At 45.4% G+C, this 13,279-nt stretch overlaps 1 pseudogene; it reads left to right on the top strand.

The window, feature by feature from the left end:
- Window positions 1-668: 668 nt before the first annotated feature.
- Window positions 669-11,376, top strand: LOC124681203 (annotated as a pseudogene).
- Window positions 11,377-13,279: the final 1,903 nt, after the last annotated feature.

Below are 13,279 nucleotides of genomic sequence, written 5' to 3'. Positions count from 1 at the left end.
CGTCATCGGTGATGGCGTCCCCCTCCTCCTCATGGTCATTCCTCGGTGGGGAGCTAGAGTTGCTCGGCGTTCCAGTTCTATCCCACTAATGTTGAAATCCCGACGGCTTCCCCTCGCTATCGCAGTCCGATGGCAAAGAGAGGTTGCTCATTGATGACCCACAAGTATAGGGGGTGTATCGTAGTACTTTCGATAAATAAGAGTGTCGAACCCAACGAGGAGCAGAAGGTGTTGACAAGCAGTTTCGATGAAGGATTCACTGTAAATGCTCACAGACAAGTATTCAGGGGGTTTAGATATAGCAGATAAATAAAGTACAAGTAAATAAAATGCGAGAGTAATAGTTGCAGCGAGTGGCCCAATCCTTTTTAGCACAAAGGACAAGCCGGTTTGTTTACTTATGATGACCAAACGTTCTTGAGGACACACGGGAATTTAGTCTAGTTTGAAAGAAAAATTCCCGTTCCAGTCCCAGAGCAGCCAGTCAGCAGAAGCAGACCAAACACTGAGCACTTGGCTCGTTGTATTATTCACGGTGCCCCCTCGTTTCCAGGCCGAAAACGCCGGTAAATATGCCCCGGTTTTATTGTGCACCCTATAATTTCGGATCTCTAAGTTACGGGGGAGGAAAGAAAACGCTTGCCAAATCGGCGCCCATTCCCGTTCCCGCCCTAGGTTAGCCCTCCTCGACCATGTCGGCCGCCGCCGGGCTCCTCGCGTTGGCGGAAGAGGCCGAGCGCCGGTGCGACTTCTCCACCGCCACGTTGTGCCTGGAGTCGGCGCTCAGCCCGCCGCACGCCGCCTCGCTCCTCCCGCTCGCCGAGGCCCGCGCGCGGCTGCGCCTCGCCGGCCTGCTGCTCGCCCGCTCCAAGGGACTCGCCAGCGCCAAGGCCCATCTCGAGCGCGCCCTGCTCGTCCTCAACCCGCTCCCCTCCGCGCCGCCGCGGCTCAAGCTGCTGGCGCACTCCCTCCTCGCCAACGTCTACGGCCTCCTCGGCTCCGTCCCGTCGCAGAAGCACGTCCTCCGCCGCGGGCTCGGCCTCATCGCCTCCGCCTCCGCGTCTGGCCTCCTCCCCGCCGGCCCGTCCCTCCTGTGGACCAGTAACTTCCACGCGCAGCTCGCCTCCGCGTTCGCCGCCGAAGGTGACGCCGCGTCTGCCCTCTCCGCGCTGTCCGAGGGAGCCGCCGCAGCTACCCAGCTCGACAGCCCCCAGCTTGACCTCTTCTTTGCTGCTACCACTCTCCACGTCCACTTACTCTGCTGGGAAGACAGCACCACCGTTGCGGCTGCCGTCGCACGCGTCTCCGACCTCTGGGAGACGCTCACGGACGAGGAGGTAAACTCAGTTTTCTCCATTTTGATCCCTTCAGTTGCAGCTAGCGGGGTAAAGTTCGTGTTTTTTGATTCCGTCAGTTACAGCGGGATGTCATGTATATAAAGTTCGTGTTTTTGATATGTGTTTTCTGCTGATTCCATGCAGAAGGAGCACTGGGTTGGACTCTTCTTCTACACGGAGCTGCTGCAGACCTTCTACCTGCTGAGGGTCTGCGACTACAAGGCTGCCTCAAAGCATGTGGAGAGGCTGGACACGGCTGTTAAGAGCGAGATGCAGAGGGGCCAGCGTATTAAAGAGCTTGGTACTGAGCTTAGTGCAGTGGAGAGATCGCTAGCACAGCCTGTGTTGAAGGAGAGGGAGAGGGCGGCGTTGGTGCATAAGCAGAGGCAGTTGAAAGACCAGCTGCGAGCCTTGTGCGGCTATGACGCATTGAATGATGTGTTGGATTATGGGGATAAGTTGCTGTTGGCGCCACCGCCGATGCATGGTGAATGGCTCCCACGGACTGCCGTGTTTGTGCTGGTGGATCTCATGGTCGTAATGATCAGTCGCCCAAAAGGCATATTTAGTGAATGTGGAAAGAGAATACAGTCAGGTCTGCAGATCATCCATGGTATGTTCTGCTCAATGCTAACTTATATCAAATATTGTGTGTAAGGATGGCATGATTCTAGCTACTAACATCGTGTATGATTCAACATACTAGGCACAGCAAATTTACAACCATGGGTATATGAAATAGTAACCGTTTTTACTAGGTCATAGTCCTTGAGGGCTAAAATATTTCAGCCGAGTTTCTTGATTCTTTCGAAAAAGCCAAGGCCGGGGTCCCTCCCTGTCTAGTCTTATTATTAACCACTTCAGAGTGATTGAGCTCAGCAATGTTTATCGTGATTTTGGTATATGATCACCAGCTGATCTGAAAAGTATGCTGCCGTTTCATCAAATATGACATGGCCGAGCATTAAGTTCCGTGACCATTTGTCTTGTTGAATCCAACTCCATGGAGGTGGCTATGTCAATGCTTCGACATAAAGGGAGAGGCATGTATAAATAGGAGCGGCCATGTTGGAGTACATGATGTAGTTAGTGGAAAGACCAAAGAGGATCGGAAATGTGCATTAGTTTAAATACAAATATAATAACTTTGTACAATGACTAATCTAGGTACCTATTGTGGTGGTATAGCCCAGCCGTAGCAAATTACATCATTAGGTTTTATTAAACAGGTGCTCCTAAGGAAATCTTGTTTTACCTTTTAGGGGCTGACCGTATTCATTTGACAACACAGCTCTGAGCCTGTCAGGACCTTTTGAAAACATAGCTCCGCGATCTTGTATATTTTGATTATTTTCAACCGATCAGCACCACAATGTCCAAAATCACAATAAATCCCTGCATACCAGATTCGTTGTCCTGGTATGATTCATGCAACTTGGTACACTTCAGTCCATCACTGGAAAATGTAAGGGAGTACATTGACTATGATACTGGGATGTAATGTTTGTTGAGTACGTACATACGGGAAGCATATGCATGCATTGATGCATGTCAACATCCATAAGCTAATAGTAGCGTGTTACACATATTATTTGAACTTGCATTTTTATCTTGGATATTCTGAACATGATCTACATTAGGATCTGATATGTTTATCCCGTGTGTGTAAAAGCTAGAATATGTATAAAGTTGTATATTTATAAGTAAAAATTACTGGCACTTACTGGGCATTCCCATTATTTTACAGAGGAACTATCGAAGCTTGGGATCGTGGATGGCATGACAGGTAAATATAAGAACTTCAATTATTTTCTACAAAAAACGTGGTACCATTTGTTATAGCTACATCTGTACTACCATATGGTAGACCTCTCAATTATGCATGGTCCTTGGCCACACATATTTTTACTTCATCTTGCTAAGTGACATAAGCTCATTTTTTCTAGCGACTATGCAAAGGCCTTCCATATCTTTTCAGTAAGCAGGAAAAGCAGTTTTGATATAGCAAAGTCTGCACCAAAAGGGCGAGATGAGACTCCCCAAAGTCAAACAACAATCCAGAAAACAACACAACTAGGAGACTGCTCTTTCGCTGGCTTAAACAACCCAGTCCTAAACCTTTTTTCTTTCCATCTATCTCCTTCATCCTTGATCTTCTAAGAAACCATTACAAAATCACGGCGTTAATTCTTAAAATCATTTCATTCAGGTACAAACTTAATTCCAATTTAAAAACGTTCTTACCTCCGTTGAGTCGTTGCCAGAGTTAAATGATATAACCTGTCAATTGATTCTTGTTCTGTGTGCTGGGTATGGAAGAATGAAGATAGTCCTGCTGGGGCTCCAGTGTAACAATCCTATGCAGAGTTGGTTAATTGAGAACTTTTAGCCCCTTCTCGCGTGCTTATCTTTTTTTCTCCTTGTTCTTTCTCGTGTTTCATTTTAATAAAATGGAAATATACACCCGTAGATCTTATTTCCATATTTGCACTGCCAAATAGATCATCTATACCAGTCATGCCACTAATTTTGAATAAAAGGGTAAACTACTTCATACCAGACATTTCTTTAATCCATTGGGATTCTTTGTTTCAAATTCATTCTATACAAAAATCAATATCCCAATGAATATTTTCCGTGATCTGCCACTAAATAATGACCTTTCCATTGTATGCCACCAGCCCACCACTGTAACAAAACATTACCAGTTTTTGGCATACTGCTATTCTGTCAAATTTCTCAGGTTGATTTCTCGATAATACCTTTTTAACTCTTTATCCTCATCTTCTGCGACCCGGAGGATTGGAACCTGGGTACGCGCGCACCCGTTTACGAAAAGTTCCAAAAAATGCTATTTAAAAGTTTCCAAAAAATGTGAAGTAAAATTTTGCATGTATATATTATGTTGATACTTACTCGTGTGAGTTTTCACGAAAAAATACCATTGTGTGTGGCCTGTATAAAAATGACAAAATGTCCAAATGAGAATAGTGAACAGGAATTTGTACTATTCACAGGAATAGGAATTTGCATTTTGTCATTTTTGTGTAGGTCACACACAATGGTATTTTTCCGTGAAAACACACATGAGTAAGTACCAACATAATATCTACATGCAAAAATTTACTTCACATTTTTTGGAAACTTTTACATAGTATTTTTTTGAACTTTTCGTAAACGGGTGCGCGCGTACCCAGGTTCCATTCACCATTTTCGCATCTTCTGCCTCCACTCCCCTACTCTTGATCTGTCTTCGCTCTGCTAGGCTCCCGTTGAAGCACAAAATCCATACCATGCTATTAGTGCACGCTCAATTGCACCAAGACCACCCAAATTGATGGCCACAGGCGCCACATACCTACACGAGTTATTTTTCCTGACACCTAAGCACTGGCCTAGCTAGAATCGCTTGTCAGCTATCAAGAAGGGCAAGCTGGAGCTCCCCAGGGTCTACCCATGCTGACGTGTCATGGTGGATATACCTGCCATGATCACGCTCTTCACCATCACCAACGTGGCTTTAATACGTCTGCAGCCCATGGAGCCTCGCCCATGTTTTCCCATGCAGATTTACATCACACCTTTCATCTTGTGCCACCATTTGCTAAAATTGTTTCTCTTGACAAAGTGATCATGCTAGTGCCTTTAGCGGCTCCTTCATCCGAGGCTAAATCCTCATCACCACCACTTGACTTTTCCTTATTTTTATTCAGAGTGTTTCTTATTGTGGTCTCCCAACCACCTGACTATTTTTTTTTCTTTTGCTCTTCCACGGAATTTGGTACCACACATGCCGAGCTCCATTCCTGGATGACCATTTTGTTTACCCATCACCATATGATCAACTCATCGAGAACCATTGGTTGTTGCGTTCCTCCATGCTCGCCAGTTTGAATGAAGTGGAAAAAGAAGGCAAGGAGAATACAGATGGTCGTAGCAGAATGGTCTTTGTGCAGTCCCATAATGGTTCGACTACTGAGGTAGGAAAAGCAACTCCCTAAAACGTTTCGGCCCCCTGCGTGTCGCTCCCGCCGGCGACGCCAGGCGAACCCTAGACCCGCGCGTCCCAGCCCTTCCTCCTCCCTCCTCCTCCGCCGCCGGTGAGGGCCACCGGGCAAAGCTCGCGCGGTGCCGGCGGCGGCGGGACCTTCTTTACCCGCTCGCTTGGGGCCCTGCGCGAGGCAGGATCGGTCGGCGGTGGTGCTCCTAGGGGCTCCTGGAGCTCGGTCCGGCGGTGCTCCTAGGGGCTCCTGGAGCTCGATCCGGCGGTGCCGGCGAGGCTTTGCGGCAGCGGTTCTTGGCGGAGGTGTGGGATGGCACAGCGTCGGCCATGGGCGGCGGTAGGCGGCAGCGTAGGAGGTTGCTGGCAGCGCGGCCCGGGTTGGGGCCAAGCGGGCCCCGATCTGGGCCAGGAGGGCCGCGTCCATGGCCATGGTGATGGCCAGCACCGGCGGGACTCCTCCCTAGTTGCACCGCAGCTGGTGCTAGATCTGGGCTAGGTGGGCCTAGATACTGGCGGTCCTTGGCAGCACAGTTGTGTGGTCCCTCTTCTGTCCGGGAGGGTCAAGGTTAGGCTCTTGCTCGAGTTTGGCGGTGAGTTCTGCGATGCCGACAACCTATCCGGCTTGATCGGTGATGTGGCGGTGTCGGCAGCAGCGTGGCTATGTCCCCGAGCGTCGCGGTGGGGTTGCTTCTTGGCGGCAGTGCGCGGTCTCGACCAAGGCCGTTTTGCGAGGAGTGAGGTCGCGGCGACGCCGCTCATGGTGTCTGACTAGCACATGGCGGATTGATGGTGGCAAGGTTTGGTTTGGCACGGTGTTGCAGGTGGATGGCGATAGTGGCCTGGGAGTAGCAGCATGGTGGCATGACTAATGGGGCTTGATCTAGGCCCGGCAGGTGGCCGGACCTGATCTAGGCCACATCGGCCATGCTACTACCTCCGGACGACGTGCACCTCGGGCGGCGGAGGGCGGATCCCCTCCCCTGGGCTACCGTGTACTCTGATGGCTGCGGTGTGCTGGTCAATCCATGGGCTCGAGTTCGTGGGGATGCCGGGGCGGCGGCCCTAGAAGGTGGACTGCGCAGTTGGCTCTACGGCGGGCAACGAGGCGGTGTTGGTGGTCCTTCTCTTCGGTCATGGGGCTGGCGTGGAGCGGGCGATGGGGGATCCTGGTGTTGGCGGCGCTTCAGCTTCGGCAACCCCAGATCGTGTTTGGGATGCCCAACTTGGGGACAGCGGGCGGGTGAGTTCTTGGGCGCGGTGTGCGGATGCTTCGGGACGAAAGCTCAGCATCCCGCCGCGAACGACAGCGATGCATGCGGGTGTCGTAACCCTCTTGGGGGCGTCGTTGTGGGTATCCGCTCTGCGGTACGGCTCTGGGTGAAAGCCCTAGACCTCACGGTCTCGACGGCAACGGCGCACTGCGTCGTTTTCCCTCTTGGGGGCGTCGGTGTGGAGCCCCGTTTCGACTCGGTCTCGTGTCAATGTCTTCGTGGCAACTTTGGGTTCCCCGTGTTCTTTTTTTTGTTTTTCTTTGATCTACTTTGTAAGAGGTTCTCCTCTCCACCTTGTATCGGTTCGGCCGTTGCGGCTTTATTTATAAAGTGGGACGAATATCTATTTCGAGGATAATGGTTCGACTGATGGAATTTGGTCAAGTGTGTTATGGACCAGAAGGTTTTGCATATAAGAGACATGTTATTGTTCAGTGGCAGATCAGGGACCGGGGGACCTGCCCACTGTTATATAAAGAATTACCTCATCTTTTGTGCTTCACAGAAAAAAAAACTTATCTTCACCAATTGAGAACTAAATTGTTATAGCATTGTCCTCCTTTTACCTTAATCTTATCTAGTGTTTATGATGCTATGCAGAGGAAAATTTGGAACACTCCACGATATGGATGGCTGGTTTGTACTTGACGCTTTTGCTTCAGTTCCTTGAAAACAATGTTGCTGTAGAACTCACACGATCAGAATTTGTGTTGAAGCCCTGGAGGTAAATCAACCAACATATTCATGTTTTACCAATATGTTGGAAGACTGCTTAAGGCTGCAACCATGCTTAATAAATCACTTATAAGATCACCCATTCCAATTTGTCTGCTGCAGGCAACTGATATATAGATTACAGCCTTTGATATAAGCACATCTTGTCTGGTGTAGTAGGGCCATAAATTAGGGCACATATGTTTGTTTCCAAATATCAAATCTACATATCTTCTGGTTCTTTAGCTAACGCTTATTAATTTGCCTTTTTTCCCTGTAGGTTTTAGCGCAGATGAAAAACTGGTTGACTCGTTTCCCAACGATTCTCCAAGGCAGTGAAAGCACAATTGAAATGCTAAGGGGACAATATGCGCATTCTGTTGGCTGCTTTGATGAGGCTGCGTTCCACTTCCTTGAGGCGTTAAAGGTATTTCCTCCTCTCGGGATGCCACTCCACCATATTTAGCTTTGGATAAGCGCCTCTCTGCCATGACTTCCTAGTCTTTTCTTGTATGCTGCCAAACACATCAATTTCTGCACACTGGACCTCCAACTGTGCATCATGTGACCAGTGATCTAAAAAGCATGCATTTGGAAGATACAAATCTTGATATATTAGGCCATTTAAGTCTGCTTATGTTTTGTTGCAAGCCTTCCTGGATTTTCGAATTAAGTAAATGAAATGATTTCAGCTGACAGAGAACAAATCAATGCAATCTATGTGCCAAGTTTATGCAGCAGTCTCCTACATCTGTAAGGGGGATGCGGAATCATCTTCTGAGGTATCAATCTTGTGTACTTGTTTATTTATTTTTGTCTCAAGCTGTCTACCAAGACTAAACATTGATTTACATCTTTTCATTGTTTAGGCACTAGAATTGATTGGTCCTGCTTACAGAACCATGGACTCATTTATTGGTGTGCGAGAGAAGACCTGTATCATTTTTGTTTATGGGCTTTTACTTATGAGACATCAGAATCCACAAGAAGCACGGTAAGGACTATGATAGTAACTAGTGAATGAGTATAATGAATGCAAATGGCAATGTCTTGCACATGTAATCCCTGAAAAGGAAAAGTTGCATCTCCATGCTAGCTAATGTTCTGCATTATTTGTTTCTCATGGGTGTCTGCTACATCCCATTTCCTCTTTTATGTTTCGAGCAAACTCTTCACAAGCTCACAAATCTTTTGTTGATAAGCTGTCAATATTAATGTTTTTTTATCTAATGTAGGACTTGCCTTGCAAGTGGCTTTAAAATAGCACACAGACAGTTGGGTAACATCCAATTGGTTTCTCAGTATTTGACAATACTTGGTACATTAGCACTTCAGCTGCATGACGGTCAGGCCAGAGATATTTTGAAGTCATCGTTAACATTAGCGAAGACACTGTATGACATTCCAACGCAAATCTGGATCTTATCAGTACTTACAGGTATGCCATGAGGCTACATTGATTTATTTATCACTTGTACTTTGGTTCCGCTTCCTTTCATATGCTGGTTATTTAAGTTCTTCATTTGCATGTCATGGTGAGACTGCAAATTGTGAAAGATTGACATTAAATGATGTCTTATTTCAGAGTTATATAGAGAATTAGAAGAGAGGGGAAATAAACTGAAAAACTCCGAGTATGCAAGTAAGAAAGAAATCAATCTGCAGAAAAGACTGACTGAAGCTCGGTCTCACCCTTTTCACCAGGAGCTGGTATGGTACAACAGCTTTGAAGTGAAAATTTGCAATTTACAGAGTTACATTTACTTGCAGTTCATTTTATCTTTTATCTCGGTAGAAAATCCTTATCAGAGATCTTCAGCCCCAAGTTCATCTAGACTAAACCAGGTGTGGGTGTGTTGTATGTGACATAAAAAGAAAGTGGAGATCTGCAGTATGCTTGCCATACTTTTTATTGCTCTGAAGAGCATACAAAATAGCTCCATTGTTTTGTATTCGATAAGAGGTATACATCTACTAGTCCAAGCCTCCAAGATGAACATAACACCTCTAAAACGCACAATCTGGCCTAGTGTTGTCACATATAGTGAATAAGCATGCAGTTACAAGGTATACTGCTTTGTTCTAGTGAAAGAGTAGTACTAAGGCTGATCATAGTGGGGAGTAACTTAGACTAGTAACATATTCCATGTTACTAGCCTAGGTTACTACCTTCATAGTGGGTAATAACTTATATGTGGTGTCATGCATTGTATCATTTATTATGTTGTAGACTCATCTTGCCTTGAGGTGTGTGATGTTATGGTAACATAGTTAGTTACTACCTCCGTCCCAAGGTATAAGGCGCACACGTATTCAAAGGCGAACTTTGACCATAAAAATTGAGCAACTAAATCTTGGTTATATTATATGTAATTAGTATTGTTGGATTCGTATTGAAAAACATTTTATAATTATGTTAATTTCATACAAACAATTTTTATATATTTGAAGTAATTCTTAGTCAAACGAAAAGCACGTAAAACGAGGGCGCCTTATTCCTTGAATCGGAGGTAGTACCACCTTACTCTCTTTCTTCATTTATTAGCATGTCATGTCACTAAAATGCCTTGAGATGTGTGATGTTACTAGCTATGTTAGAGCATGTACAATAAGTCCTAGTCAGCTGGCTATAAGGATTAGAATAGTAATAGTATATTGTTGCCTAGTTGGAGGGGAGAGAGGATGAGAGAGACGATGAGTGGGCTCTTAGACTGCTCATAGTGGGAGTAACTTAGGTAGTAACATCACACATTTCAAAGTGTTTTGGTGACATGGCATAGCAATAAATGAAGAAAGAGAGAGAGGTGGTAACTAGCTATGTTACCATAACATCACACACTCCAAGATAAAATGAGTCTACAAAATAATAAATGAGACTTTGCATGATACCATCTCTAAGTTATTTTCCACTATGAAGGTAGTAACATGAACTAGTAACTTATGCATGACACCACCTTATGTTACTCTCCACTATGAGCAGCCTTATGCAAGAGCCAGCTCTAGCACGTGCTCCTAGGCACTATGTGAGAGTGAAAAGTGGGCCATATACTAATAAAGTAGTACAATTTTATAGCTCACTATTGTACATGTTGACTCTAAGATGACTATAGATGACATGGCACTTGGCTTATAGCCAACAATTGGCTGTACTATTGAACTTACTCTTACTCCCACTATGAGCAGTCTAATCTATTATACTAGTGCATTAAATATTGGAATAGACCTACACCTCCTATGGAGGTTTAAATGTTTAATGCGTAGAAGCAATAGCAGCTCATCTCTTGAAGCCTACAATTTTGCATTAGATAAGTAAGAGGTACACATATACCACTAAAACACGCTCCCTCTGTTTCAAATTAAGTGTCGCATCAGACGAGGTAGATACGGATGAATGTACACATTAAAATATATCTAGATACATCTGCATCTAGATAAAGTTGTGACATTATTTTAGAACGGAGGTAGGTGAGGAGGGGTGTTGATATATATAAGTGTATTGCCTAGTCTCTTTCCATTAGTTCGGACTTTGGTTATGTTGGCTAGTGCATGGAGCTTGACACTAAACAAGAAGGATTTTCTGTAGAGCCACTATTTCTGTATTTGCTAAAGAAAACCCTAAACTCGTTTTGCTGCTAAGTTTCATTCATATTCCAGTATTAGTATGTCATAGTGTTGACGTGTTGTGGACTGAAGCCTCAAGTAGAGAAGTCAGAGTCTCGTGTTGATCACCCATGCCTTGTAGAAGTCAGGCTAATTTGCTGGCCCTTGCCTCGCCAAAAATACTTTTCTGGTGCCCGCTTGTAATTGCATTTTATACGAGGAGCTCAACTTCAAATTCTTTTTCAGGTGGAGAAAGTCAGAATCAAAATCCAGCCGATGCACAACCTGATGCAGTAGCATCACGAGATGCCTGGCTCGGTGGCGAATGCTGACTTAGACATCCCGGAATCGGTGGGGCTGTCCACCCCACAGCCTTCGTCCGTTAGAAGGTTGATCGACACAAGCTCGGTGAGGCGCAATACCAGGAGGAGGGTGTCATAAGTTATATTCTGACCTGACTCTGGAGTCTGGCCGTCCGGCAAAATGGAGTACCATGCTCCCCATACAGGGCAATGTTGGATAGCTGTAGTGTGAGCGGTGACTCCCCATATGAAACATGTTGGATAGGCTATAGGATCCTGAGTTGTTGTCTTTATTTTTTTTCAGCGAAGTTGTCTTAACTATTTAGCCATGTAGTTGTATAATTAATTTTTTTGCGAAAATTCCAACGGTCTATTAATAATCATTAACATCAGTACAAAGATGTCCAAAAGTAATAAAAAATACAAATAGGTCACTGGACCACCTAGCGATGGCTGAAGACACTAGCGCGTCGCTGTCCTCGCCTCTTCAGTCTCCATCACCGGAATCAGGCAAAAAATGTCGTCGTAGAGACAGACGGAAAGTCGTCGTGCTAAGGCTCCAAAGGACCGACGCACCAGAGCAGCAACCATCGCCAATGATGACAACCGTAGATCGGAAGAGACTGATCTGAAACCACACAATCGAACACGAAAGACGATCGGACCACGGGAGATTCATCGGACACACAACTCCACGCTCCCTCCGCCGATGCTAGGTGCACCACCGGAGCGAGGATAGGATGGGGAGGACCTTATTTCAACTTCAGGAAGTAGCCGTCCCTTCACCATCCTAAAGAAGAGACTGAAAACAAACTAAACGAATCTCGTCGGCGAGAGACCGCGGTCCGCCACACCTCCAAGGTGAAAGATTGATGCACTAGCCAATTAAACCAAAAGTTTGAATTGATGGAAGGAGACTAGCCGGTGTATTTATATTCAACACCCCCCCTCAAATCTAGGTTATTTTAGTCCTTAGCGTGCGTTCGGTGCACATGCTGCAAACTCTTTTTTGTTTTGTTTTTAATACCGCGTGAGCAATGTCTTAAACTTGAGATCTTTTGGCTTTGATACCATAGAAATTAACCTAGATAGAGGGAAGAGATGAGGAAAGGGTAACCTTCGGGGCCGATCGTATCATGTATATATAGGAGGCGCATGGCCTAGAGATTTTTTTTTTGAGAAACACAGTACAAACGCAAACGCTCACATACACGCGCATACACTCACCCCTATGAACGCACACACGCACACCCTACCCCTATGAGCACCTCCGGAAGATTGAGCCGGCGGATTGGATCTTGAAATTGACGAAGTCAACACAGACGCCTCGCTGTTGTAGAGGAGATTTATTACATATAACAAACTTCTAGAAACTAACAGCCTATAGCTACCTTATCTAGGCTAACAACTCAGGATAACAGCCTGATCTGTAGACTACTCATAGTGGGAGTAACTTACCTCCGTCCCAAGGAATAAGGCGCACGCGTATTCCAAGACGAACTTTGACCATAAAAATTGAGCACCAAAATCTTGGTTATATTATATGTAATTAGTATTGTTGGATTCGTATTGAAAAGTACTTTCTAATGATGTTAATTTTATATAAACAATCTTTATGTATTTGAAGCAATACTTAGTCAAACGAAAAGCACGTAAAACGAGGACGCCTTATTTCTTGAATCGGAGGTAGTAGTAACTAAGTGTTCAACTCATCAAATTTGCTTATGTTGCAGTGAGTTAATGAGGAGAGAGGAGAACATAGTAACATAGCTAGTTACTGTAACATCACACTTCCCAAGATACAATGAGTCTACAAGCTAATTAATGGAGTACTACTTTGATGTTACTAACCACTATGAAGGTAGTAACATAGAGTACTAATATGTGCATATTACTACTCTATATTACGTCCCACTATGACTAGTCGTACAATCGTAACTGTCGAATACAAGGTCCTAAGACCACCGAAGGTGGAGCGTACCAGCAGCGTCGCCGGTGAGTAGGATGAAATCCTAGATGGATTTTAGAGCCTCCTTACCATCGCCTTGCTTT

Source organism: Lolium rigidum, unplaced genomic scaffold (genome assembly GCF_022539505.1).
Source record: "Lolium rigidum isolate FL_2022 unplaced genomic scaffold, APGP_CSIRO_Lrig_0.1 contig_35635_1, whole genome shotgun sequence".
In the NCBI taxonomy this organism is placed as follows: Eukaryota; Viridiplantae; Streptophyta; class Magnoliopsida; order Poales; family Poaceae; genus Lolium; species Lolium rigidum.
This window is presented reverse-complemented; position numbering and strand designations above follow the sequence as displayed.